This window comes from Oncorhynchus mykiss, chromosome 25 (assembly GCF_057628025.1).
Source record: "Oncorhynchus mykiss isolate SJ-2025 chromosome 25, ASM5762802v1, whole genome shotgun sequence".
Classification (NCBI taxonomy): Eukaryota; Metazoa; Chordata; class Actinopteri; order Salmoniformes; family Salmonidae; genus Oncorhynchus; species Oncorhynchus mykiss.
This window is the reverse complement of record NC_143046.1, coordinates 38,246,347-38,258,712: the sequence shown is the minus strand read 5'-3', so window position 1 is coordinate 38,258,712 and position 12,366 is coordinate 38,246,347. Positions and strand designations below refer to the sequence as shown.

At 39.7% G+C, this 12,366-nt stretch overlaps 1 protein-coding gene across 5 annotated transcripts in view; it reads right to left on the bottom strand.

Moving 5' to 3' along the window:
• Window positions 1–12,366, bottom strand: part of LOC110505123 (teneurin-3-like) — a 260,767-nt gene that overhangs the window by 172,350 nt on the left and 76,051 nt on the right. For 4 of the 5 annotated variants that reach the window (XM_021584110.3, XM_021584111.3, XM_021584112.3 and 1 more), the window contains exon 1: window positions 4,335–4,850. The exons of the other annotated variant lie outside the window; for it this stretch is intronic. The gene's annotated coding sequence lies outside the window, so the exon portion shown is untranslated. Of the gene's footprint in view, window positions 1–4,334; window positions 4,851–12,366 lie in introns of those variants that run through there. 5 annotated transcript variants of the gene reach the window in all.

Below are 12,366 nucleotides of genomic sequence, written 5' to 3'. Positions count from 1 at the left end.
CCAATGTACACAAGCGCGTATGACACACATACAGTCGCTAGTGAAAGTCTACACAACCCATGCACAGTCTTCACATTTTGCTGCCTTAAAATTTGATCTAAAAAAAGTATTATTAGATTCTTTCCCCAATGTATCTACACAACCTACTCCACATTTTCAAAGTGAAAGTAAAATGATAGAATATTTTCCAAATTACTAAGAAATATAAAATGAGGATGTAATAATTGAGTCTGTCACGTTCTGACCTTAGTTTTTTTGTTATGTCTTTGTTTTAGTATGGTCAGGGCGTGAGTTGGGTGTGTTGTCTATGTTCCTTTTTCTATGTTTTGGGATTTCTGTGTTTGGCCTGGTATGGTCCTCAATCAGAGGCAGCTGTCAATCGTTGTCCCTGATTGAGAACCATACTTAGGTAGCCTGGTTTCACTTTTGAGTTGTAGGTGATTGTTTCCTGTGTCTGTACCATACGGGACTGTTTTGATTCTCGTTTGTTCATCCACGTTGTTATTTTGTATTTTTGTAGTGTTCAGTTTTATATATTAAAATGGACACTTACCACGCTGCTCATTGGTCCTCCGATCCTTCTTACTACTCCTCCTCGTCAGACAACCGTTACAGTCTGTATTCACACCCCAAGGTTATTACTTGGTGGAAGCACTTTTGGCAGGCATTTCATGTGTGACTCATTTTGAATAAGATTTTACCAAAACTTAGGGCAACATCCATTGCTTTTGTCAAAATTGCTCAAACTCATTCAATTTCATTGGCAATAATTGATGAACAGCAATATAAAACCTTTTTTTTTAAGCAGATTTAAGTCAAGACAGACACTGGACCATTCAGGAACACTTAACACCTCTTGGCAAATAATTCACTTTAATCCCTTTTAAGATGTAATTTTTAAGACAGCAAAATGTGCAGACTGTGCAAGGGGTGTGTAGATTTTCACCTTGCACTGTAGATGATGCACAATTCCAAAGGAATGTATACAGCCAAAGCATCTGAGGTATCCTTATGTCAGTTTGCCAAATAAGTGACTTGTATACTGTATAGAGATGTTTCAATAGTGACCATTGTTTAAAATACAGTACCTTAAGGCTGAGAGTAGTAGGTGTTTAAAAAAAATATATATATATAACAGTTTTAGCCAAGCAATCCTTTGTACCAAACTGCCCTTACCATGTTATGCTTTCTCCTTGTCAACAGTACATTGTGTAGTTAAGAACCATGGTGGCAATACATCAAAAGCTGTCATCAAATATCCCTGCCATAAGCACATTTCAAGAGCATGCAATCCTCCAAAATCCTTGGGTGACTTTCAGAGCAAAAGTGTCAAGTTGAAAGATGGCATAATTGGTTGATAGTGTAAAGCTTATCCAAATGAATTCCAGAGAGATAAACGCATCAACTGGACCTTAACTTTGAACTTTTCTATTAAGACCACATAAGTCAATCTCTTCACTTGAGACAATTTCACAAAGAAAATCATTGTCATTCTGATTGAGAGCCACAAGCTTTGCCTAAATGCACACTTTAAAATGTCATGGTAGCATTTTACTTCCATCCATGGCACCGCTGCAACAAAACACAAATACTACATTATGCTAGCGTCTCATTCCTTAATTTATCATTTCAAAATGGAAACTAAACTAGTTTCAATAAAAGTGGAACGCAATTCCTAGGGTTTCTTCCTGCTTTCTTGTACAGTCATAAAAAATGAATAAAACATACTCCGTCCATATATTTATTCATAAACAACATTGTTTGGACCAATTCACAGCTAAAAATATCAATCTTTCTCACAGCCCAAAAACTCAAACAACAGCAAGAGGATTCAGTAAGAATTCAGAAAAACTAGGTGAGATAACAGATCAGCCAAACAAAGGCATAGCAGGCTGGGTGTTAAATGTAGCAGATTGGGGCCAACAATTATGCAAAGCAAATATAGCATAAAACCGATCTGCTGAGCCCAGGGATCTGTGAGCAGTTCTACAAGCTGCGAGGACCTTCACATGTTTACTTGACATGTTGAAACAGATGCCCTCGGGCCATGCTATTTGCATTATCTAATGGTGCAGGTAACCTAGTGGTTAGAGCGTTGGGCCAGTAACCGAAAGATTGTTGGATTGAATCCCGAGCTGACAAAGTAAAAAAAATCTGTCGTTCTGCCCCTGAGCGAGGCAGTTAACCCACTGTTCCCTGGGCGCTGAAAATGCGGATGTCGATTCAGAGTGGTTGGGTTAAATGCAGAAGACACATTTCAGTTGAACGCATTCAGTTGCACAACTGTCTAAGTATCCCCCTTTCCCTAATGCAACATTTCATAAGGTCAACTACTGAGCCTCCATGGCAAGACACAATATATATTTAATGTGCAAGATATTAGGAGTGAGGGAGATGTCCAACCCAGCAACATCCTGCTGCCCAGTCTTCATCACAGAAAATAACATGTTTATTCGGTTTGAAGAATGAGGCAACTGATGTGATTAAAATTTAAATCTTAATTACATTGTAGGCCCATGGAATTAATTAAATTAGCCCACTTCCAGTAAATAATATATTTCATCTTCTGTGTGGATATTGTTAAAATAGGCTAAGCATTGTTCAGTTGATGTTCCATTGGTGCTGAAATTTGATCAGTATAAATACTGAAACACCTAACATAATTTTATTACAATGAAGATTCTCTGAAAGTGATTGTGAATGTAGCAAAGCAATAGAAGTTGTCTGATTTCATTTAGGTGGACCAGGCATCAGTGACTGCCTCACTACCAGCTCCAAAGTGAGAAAAACACTCAAATGAACTCAATTATCCCCATCATGACTGAGGGAATCAGATGAATTACTATATAGGTAAGTAATGGAAGTAATACGGTATAGACTAATGGACTGGCGACTTAATGCACTGTAGTTCCAACCCCAAGCAACATATCCTTTGGCCTGATTTTTTTTGTGGCTGTCATTGGACAAGATGTCATATCAGGCATATCCTTGACATTTTGGTACCAATTCCTATGAATACCTTCTTCATTAAAGATCATGTATAATGGTTTATGCAGTAGCCTATGCATCAACCTGTATATTCATGCCCTCAGGGGTGTTGCCAGGTCACAAATAACATGCACACCTAACCTACCAAACTCCCTAAGCAATACAGAATTGGCGTATTACTACTCATGTTAAAGGCAAAGGAAAATAGGCCCATACATAATTCACATTGCAAGGTTTGCCTATCATGCTTTTGATGGTAGCCAATCATATAAGCATGTGTCTAGACAGTAAGGGCTATGATGAACAGATAAGCAAATATATGTATGTTATCCCAGTACACTAATCGGGCATAGGCCTACTCTACAAACAAATCGACAACTCAAGAATGAGCAAACTACCCCTGGACATACAAAGAACAGTCGGTCTATTTCGACCTAGAGGAATGATCGATAATAACAACCCAATACCGATGTATTGAGTGCTGCAGCTGCTTGTCGCAACTATCGAAAGTAAAGCTTTCCTTGACGCAATGTTATGCCACACTGGTAAAGCAAATTGATGCCGTCTGACCGCAACTGTACTTGAATGTACTAAATCCGACGTGCAACATATAATACGAATTACAATTCGTATTATATCTAACGAAATTGGTGATGGACAGCCACAAATTAATACATACCATACTAACTGTAGCATACAATGTCATACTAAGAAGAGTGTCTGTCTCTGATTTACATAAATAATAGTATGAAATACTCTTTGAGGTCAGGTTGCATTCAAAGCCCATGGCGAAGTTGGCTCAAAACAAAAGTCAGGTAGATAGTAATTAGTAAAATTCGGTGTTTCCCGCGCACAAGTGATTGCTTTTCGTTAAAAAAAACGCTTCATCTGCCTTTGCAATGAAAAATTGTTACAAACTTCAAACATGTATTTTATTGATAAGAGATGTTGTAGGCTATGTTTTTGGACGATGCACCATTCTGCCTTGACAAACTGACAGAGCGGCACAGATTACTGTTTAGATTTGAGAATGGCGCGCCTCACTCCCTGCTTTCGCCTGATGATGTGACTGGCTTTTGCCCAGTGCACCGCGGCTCAGTATAAATAGAATCCGCCATATGATAAAATCCTAAAGAAACAGTAAATTACTGTTATGAAACTGTAGCCCTAGAACACCTGTAACGTTATTTAGGCTATGTATTTATGCACGTTTTCTGAAAAGCAGTGTCAACCATTTAGGTGTATAAAAATATATCAATCTGAATCATAAAATAGCAAAATATCAGTCAATAATCAGGTGTCAAAACAAAAGGTAACTGCCTAACGTTAGTTGTTTTTGCCCTTACCTGATGCAACTAATTGAACGATCCCGTTGTCCGGAGCTGCTGAAGAACTTCCACAACAGACATACAAACTTGCGCACCGCGTTGTCCGTCGGTGATAGTGGTGAGTGAAATTTCCTGCAATCACACCCTCAATATCCTTAAAAAAACGTGTGCCAAGCACTCTTCGTTGTTGCAATTTCCTTAGCATAACACGAGACAACGCTATCATGCAGTGTGAAGGTGTGCTGTGCTGCATGTCAAGGTTTCAGGAGGAAAAGACGTGTCAAACTCATGTGCTACTGCTAATGTTTCTTCCAATCATCTTCGTCCGTTCAGGAGTATATATTCCCTTGCCTGCAGCAATTCTGACTCTTCTTGCTCGTGATGCAGAGGACGTTTTCTTAATCGTGAGTCTTTTTAGTAAGTGAGGACAACACTCTCCAATTACGGTTGTTTTGTCCTGTATGCACTTGTTAGCAGGAGAAATGCGCAGCGCATCCCTCTGCTTCCACTGGACTGTGCGCATCACTCTTCTTTGCGGGTTGCTCCTGATATCCTTGTAAATCTTCCCAAAAGTGTCACATGCCACCGCTCATGAAAAAGTTCATGAAGCGTTTGAGTAATAGGAGAAACCAATGGTAAGTATTAAACAGTACCATCACTTCAAAATTAAGTGATAATTAGTCTATATATGTCCAGTACAAATGCATTTCTTTATGGATGAAATTATTAGTCATTATAAACTGGGTGGTTCGAGCCCTGGATGCTGATTGGCTGACAGCCGTGGTATATCAGACCTTATACCATGTGTATGACAAAACATCTATTTTTACTGCTCTAATTACTTTGGTAACCAGTTTATAATAGCAATACGACACCTCAGGGTTGTGGTATATGGCCATATCACGTTGTGTTGTGCATAAGAACAGCCCTTAGCCGTGATATATTGGCCATATACCACACCCCCTCTGGCCTTATTGCTTAATTATACAACTGGTGGGTCTAATCCTAATTGGTTAAAACCGCATTCCAGGCCGTGTCTATTCCACAAATTACCACCAGCTAAATGTATTATATTAAAATGCTTATTTTCCATCTGACTGCGCAATCCACTGTCAGCCCAGCCAGGCTCTTTATAAACTTGATCTCCACTATAAAAATATGGAATGCTGTTTGGGTCTTTGCGTGTCAAAAAAGATACACGTCAAATAGCACTATCTGACACGTCAAATAACACAGTTGAATTGTAGAATGTTGTGTTGGACCGCAACTTCGGGTATTAGCTAGGTAGCCACTTGTTGTTCGCCCATTGAAATTGAACTTCAGTTCATGAAAATAAATACATAGCCAGCTATTAAACCCTGTTGCCCAAAACTATCGTTATAAGCAGCCAGCTAGCTTCACCAGGCTCGACCCGACCAGGTTATGTGTTGTGAAAATAGCCACAATAAGGACTAGGCACAATATTGGAATTTGTTTGCCTTCAAAATAAAAGTACCTATTTGAAAGTGATGCAGAAGGTTACAATTGGTGGAATCATGCCATATTTAGACTATATAATGTAAAACAATGTTGGAATGTGATGCAATGAAATGGACTATCAGTCTACTCGGTGACACCCACAGAACACAACTGTGAAGAGTTTACGCAAATATCAGCGTTGTAGCTCTAATCGCGGGACTGTGACTGTGTGAAATCCCCCACCCAGTCAGCCTATTGTGTGTATTGACATTCATATTGCACTGTACAGCTTTACCTAGGGATTGGGGATCAATGAAATGGGGTGTCAGTCTACTCAATTACCCAATACATTGTTCTCAATGTCCTCATCAGAATTATCAGACTCCGAAACCTCCACGCAGTATTGTTTTTCCTCTGGAATAGTGTTCAATATACATAGGTTGACAATAAATGTGGCTCAATTCACAGTTCTTTCAGGGTCCCACAATTAGAACTATGATGCTAATCTGCTCTGGGTGTCACTGAGTAGACTGATACTCCATGTCATTGATCCACAATCCATAGGTTAGGCTGTACAGTGAAATAAGTATGCCCCTAATACAAATCTAAAGTCTAACACATTCAGTGTGATTTCAACAGATTTTTGTCAAATTAACAAATTATTGTCTTTTGTTGATTTTAGATAACATTCCAACCTCGTTCAGCATGATCTATTCAATTATGTCATAATTCCACAATTTGTATTCATTGGCATCACTGTCAATCACATACTTTTATTTTGAAGGCTAACCGCAAAGTCAACTATTGTGGCTTATCCTTATTATGGCTAGCTTCACATATTTGCGTCCGACCCCAATTGATCAAATAAGAACTATTTTATAAATTGGGGTTATTTTAGATGATAACACCTAGCTAGATGGTTAGCTAGCTAACTATAGCTACTAAAACAGATTATGTCGTTTTGCTGTGTTTTGGGGGAAGAACATTGTTTGCATCCATGAGCTAGATAGCTTTTTATGACCAGCACTGTAGGTGCACGTGACAACTTTACCAGCATCATAGCATACATTCGATGAATCGTTGTGACATATGAAATATGAGTGATGGTGTAATCAATGTGTAATAACTACGTAAAACATTTATGAACGCGTTAAATTATGTGACGCGCAGTCATATTCGGGTCCTGATTGGTCAACAAGCTTATTTGACATGTCAAATAGTGTTATTTGATGTGCATCTTTTTTGACATGCAAAGACCCAAACGGCGTTCCATTTAAAAAAAAAAGCATCTAGACATTAGCTCACATTTCTTTTAGACTAACATTTAGATTTCAACAGCGGAGATTTGTATAAACCTTGCTGTCTGTCTCTCCCACGTTGTTTCAATATTCAAATTTGATCTCCAGCTGTCGCATAGTAATGAAAGTGTTGCGATTCGGGACGAGACAGGCAGGCAGCGTTTCTCAGCCAGTAGAATTCATGAACCAGCTGGCATATTTTTTATGGATACATACAAAAAATATATACATTGAAAAAAGGTCAGACTTAATGGAGAGCAGCAAGTTTGCAGTCTTTCCAGCTTGTGTTTGAAGTGATTGTGTTAGCTGTGTTGTTCGCTAGCTCCTCTGAACAAGTGTCCTGACAATTGAGCACATTTCATATGCAAGGCAAAATCGCGCCTCAATAGATCATTGTTAACGATGTACCAAATAATTTTCACTAGAAAACAGCTTAAACAAATGCAAATGGGGATACTTTGCTGTTATTCTGGCTGCACTTTTTGACGTGGCTGTAAATTAGCCATAGTTGGCTAGCTAGCAAGCAAGGGACAAGAACGTTGTCAGCCAGCATGGCAATGGAACATTTAGAACGACTTGGTCGCGTCCATAGATACAAAACAAGACTGAACGACTGGTGCGCGTCACTGGCAACCGAACAGATAGAACAAACGACCAGCCGGCTTGGGTAGCAACCCTAGATTTGTGTAGTGGACTATATCTTGTGGATTAAACATGATTAATAAATACATCAAAATAACGTTTTTAATGAAAATATGTAAATAATTACTTGAATATGCTGGTAACCCGTTGTATAAAAGTGATTATGCCTGAGAAACTGGTGTTTGGAGGATATATTGGCATGGTTTGCCATGCCAACAACACCTGTATCCTCCATACATGGCTTCTCAGGCATTATCACTTAATTACACAACTCACAGCACTAAATATATTGGCTATACTTATGATAAGTGTGTATGTGAGTGTGACCGCAGGGGCAGACTGGGACAAGAATTCGGCCCTGGCATTTTAGCCACACCAGCCCACATCACTGCGCTACCTTCCAGCTCAATAAATAAGTTGTTTCATCTAACACGTACAAGCAGAAATGCATGATTCAAGATATTTTGATCTGCAACCTTATGCAGTGATTGTCATCAATTTTGGGTTGACAATTAGACTATAGTTGCTATTTTACTGTCAAAATAGGATTCTAGAATTTCAATTTTTTATTTTCAATAAAGATCCGTTACATACATCTTTATGTGCACTAACTAATATCATAGGTTAATTCATTTGGGGTTCAACACCTAAGGAAGTGGAAACTCAAAGGACAATTAGCTGGATCACTAACTCTAAATATAATAACCAAGACAGGAAGCGGCAGAGGGGAGGACGGCTCATTATAATGTCTGGAATGGAGTAAATGGAATGGTATCAAATGCTTGGAAACTACATGTTAGATGTGTTTAATTCGATTTCATCCGTTCCAGTCATTACTATGAGCCATCCTGCCCAATTAAGATGCCACCAGCCGCCTGTGATGCCCACTGCTAGTAGCCATGTATTCATCCAACAGTAAAGTCCTAAAGTCCTAAGTCCTTTTTGCATTGGATAAAAGTAGAGACTCAGGGCTAATGTCACGTTCTGACCTTTATTTCCTTTGTTTTGTCATTATTTAGTATGGTCAGGGCGTGAGTTGGGGTGGGCAGTCTATGTTAGTTTTTCTATGATTTGGGGATTTCTATGTTTCGGCCTAGTATGGTTCTCAATCAGAGGCAGGTGTCATTAGTTGTCTCTGATTGAGAATCATACTTAGGTAGCCTGGGTTTCACTGTTTGTTTGGGGGGGGGGGGGGGGGGGGGTGTGATTGTCTATGTTAGTTGCTTGTGTCAGCACAGTTCTTATGATAGCTTCACGGTCGTTATTTGTTTATTGTTTTTGTACAGTTTACTTTGTGATTTTTGTCATCTATTAAATGATGCATTCACACCACGCTGCGCTTTGGTCCGCTTCTTACGACGATCGTGACAGCTAAAATCAGCAAAAAAAGAAACATCCTCTCACTTTCAACGGTTTATTTTCAGCAAACTTAACATGTGTAAATATTTGTATGAACATAACAAGATTACACATCTGAGACATAAACTGAACAAGTTCCACAGACATGTGACTATCAGATGTGGAGAGATCAGATGTGTTCCTGAAAAAAAGGCCAGTTCTTGCTGTGAGATGTTACCCCACTCTTCCACCAGGCACCTGCAAGTTCCCAGACATTTCAAGGGGGAATGGCCCTAGCCCTCACCCTCCAATCCAACAGGTCCCAGACGTGCTCAATGGAATTGAGACCGGGCTCTTCGCTGGCCATGGCAGAACACTGACATTCCTGTCTTGTAGGAAATCACGCACAGAACAAGCAGTATGGCTGGTGGCATTGTCATGCTGGAGGGTCATGTCAGGATGAGCCTGCAGGAAAGGTAGCACACGAGGGAGGAGGATGTCATCCTTGTAACGCACAGTGTTGAGATTGCCTGCTTTGACAACAAGCTTAATCCGATGATGCTGTGACACACCGCCCCAGACCATGACGGAACCTCCACCTCCAAATCGATCCCGTTCCAGAGTACAGGGCTCAGTGTAATGCTCATTCCTTTGACGATAAAAGCGAATCCAACTATCATCCCTGGTGAGACAAAACCACGACTTGTCAGTGAAGAGCACTTTTTGCCAGTCCTGTCTGGTCCAGTGACGGTGTGTTTGCCCATTGGCAACGTTGTTGCCAGTGATGTCTGGTGAGGATCTGCCTTACAACAGGCCTACAAGCTCTCAGTCCAGCCTCTCTCAGCCTATGGTGGGCAGTCTGAGCACTGATGGAGGGATTGTGCATTCCTGGTGTAACTCGGGCAGTTGTTGTTGCCATCCTGTACCTGTCCCGCAGGTGTGATGTTCAGATGTACCGATCCTGTGCAGGTGTTGTTACACGTGGTCTGCCACTGCAAGGACGATCAGCTGTCCGTCCTGTCTCCCTGTAGCGCTGTCTTAGGCGTCTCACAGTATGGACTTTGCAATTTATTGCTCTGGCCACATCTGCAGTCCTCATGTCTCCTTGCAGCATGCCTAAGGCATGTTCACGCAGATGAGCAGGGACCCATCTTTCTTTTGGTGTTTTTCAGAGTCAGTAGAAATGCCTCTTTAGTGCCCTACGTTTCATAACTGTGACCTTAATTGTCTACCATCTGTAAGCTGTTTGTGTCTTAATGACCGTTCCACAGGTGCATGTTCATTAATTGTTTATGGTTCATTGAACAAGCATGGAAACAGTGTTAAAACCCTTTACAATGAAGATCTTTGAAGTTATTTGGATTTTTTACTAATTATCTTTGAATGGCAGGGTCCTGAAAAGGGATGACATCAGCAGCCTGGTGGTCCAAAATAGTATAACTGGTGTATTTTAACACCAATAAATCCATCCGTTTAAAAATGAATTTAGCGTATGTCAGTCTAGCAAATCAGGCAACTAAAAGCAACTTTTTAAACAATGCTTTGGTTCATTTCTATCTTGTTAGCTAGCTAGCTAGCGTTAAGTTAGCTGGCTAGCCAGTTCAAGTAATGACCATATCACATAGATAACAACGTCTTAACTTAAGCTAAATTGTATTAATTATTACAGGAAAATAAACTCACAACAATATCATTATTTGCATGTTAATGGTGAGCTAATTACAGGCAATAGCTTAGGGTTGTGAGTGTGACAAAGTGAAAGCAGAGCATTCTATTTTAGAACTTGGATATGGTCTCATTGGCCTAACGTTATATCCTCATTTGACTTTGGTGCAGGTCATGTTTTTCTTCACATTACCGTCTCTGGTAAAGACACACTATATCAAATAAAATCTAAGTTTATTAGTCACATGCACAGGATACACAAGCTGTAAACGATACAGTGAAATGTTTACTTGCATAGGGGATTCTTTGGTTTAGACGTGTACAGTTGAAGTAGGAAGTTTACCTACACCGTAGCCAAAAATATTTCAAATCAGTTTTTCACAATTCCTGACATTTAATCCTCGTTAAAATTCCATGTCGTAGGTCAGTTAGGATCACCACTATATTTTAAGAATGTGAAATGTCAGAATAATAGTAGAGAGAATGATTTATTTCAGCTTTTATTTCTTTCATCACATTCCCAGTGGGTCAGAAGTTTACATACACTCAATTAGTATTTGGTAGCATTGCCTTTAAATTGTTTAACTTGGGTCAAACATTTCGGGTAGCCTTCCAGAAGCTTCCCACAATAAATTGGGTGAATTTTTTTATTTATTGTCCAGTCCATCTGGCATTTGCCAGAATTGCCAGATGGCCTGTGTATGTGTGTGTGTGTAGGTGTGTACCCCCTCCCTCTTTACTCATGTAACATTTGGCTTATCGCTTTGAATTTACTTGCATCATAAGGACAAACAAATAAAAACGTACGAAACTCAATCTGATGTTCTTCAAATGTTAGCATTTAAAGGATCAACTGGCGAAAAGAGTTTCATTCATTACAATAGCATTGACTAATTCCACTTAAAAACCCTTTAGAGGCAAGAGCTCTACCAGGTTTTACAAGAAGTAGGGGTACAACAATACATTGGCACAACATAAATGTAAAATATAGCTGTGGCAAGCCCAGCACACAGTAGGGGGTCCTACCAATACTTCTCTGACTGGGCCCTTTTTTAATTGCACCTTCATGAATTTCCCCCACATCTGAAGTTATCACAGACGACAGCTTCTCTCTACCCATCGAAGCCAACCCCTGCTTCGCCATTATCCTCCCAGCACATCAAAATGTTCCCTTCATGAAATGGCATTATCTGCATGAATGGCAAGTGACCAGCAATTGATCTCAAACTGCCTTTCAATCTTAACTTAAGGACATGCCAGTAAAATATTTATTTTATTATAAAAATGTATGTCCCATACTCCTTCTTTCACAGGCTCCAATGCACAAATGTCTCTTCTGCAATATGTTCCTAGTTTAGTTGAAATAGAAAGTGATAGTACAAAAGTTGAACAAAAAGATGAAGGAGCTCAAAGTAGGTCAGCGAGGAGAAGAGAGGAGCAAAATCAATAAGAGCAAACTTGAAAGTAATCTACTATATCACCCCAAACAGGTACCCAAAAGAACCCCAAACTACCCCAAACGACCGCAAACGGGTACTGAAAAGAAGCCCAAACAACCCCTGTAGAAAAGGCTCTCATTTTCTGACACGTTTTAGTTAACTGTTCCTTTAATTTCACTTTTTCAGTTAACGGTTCCTTTAATTGCAGGC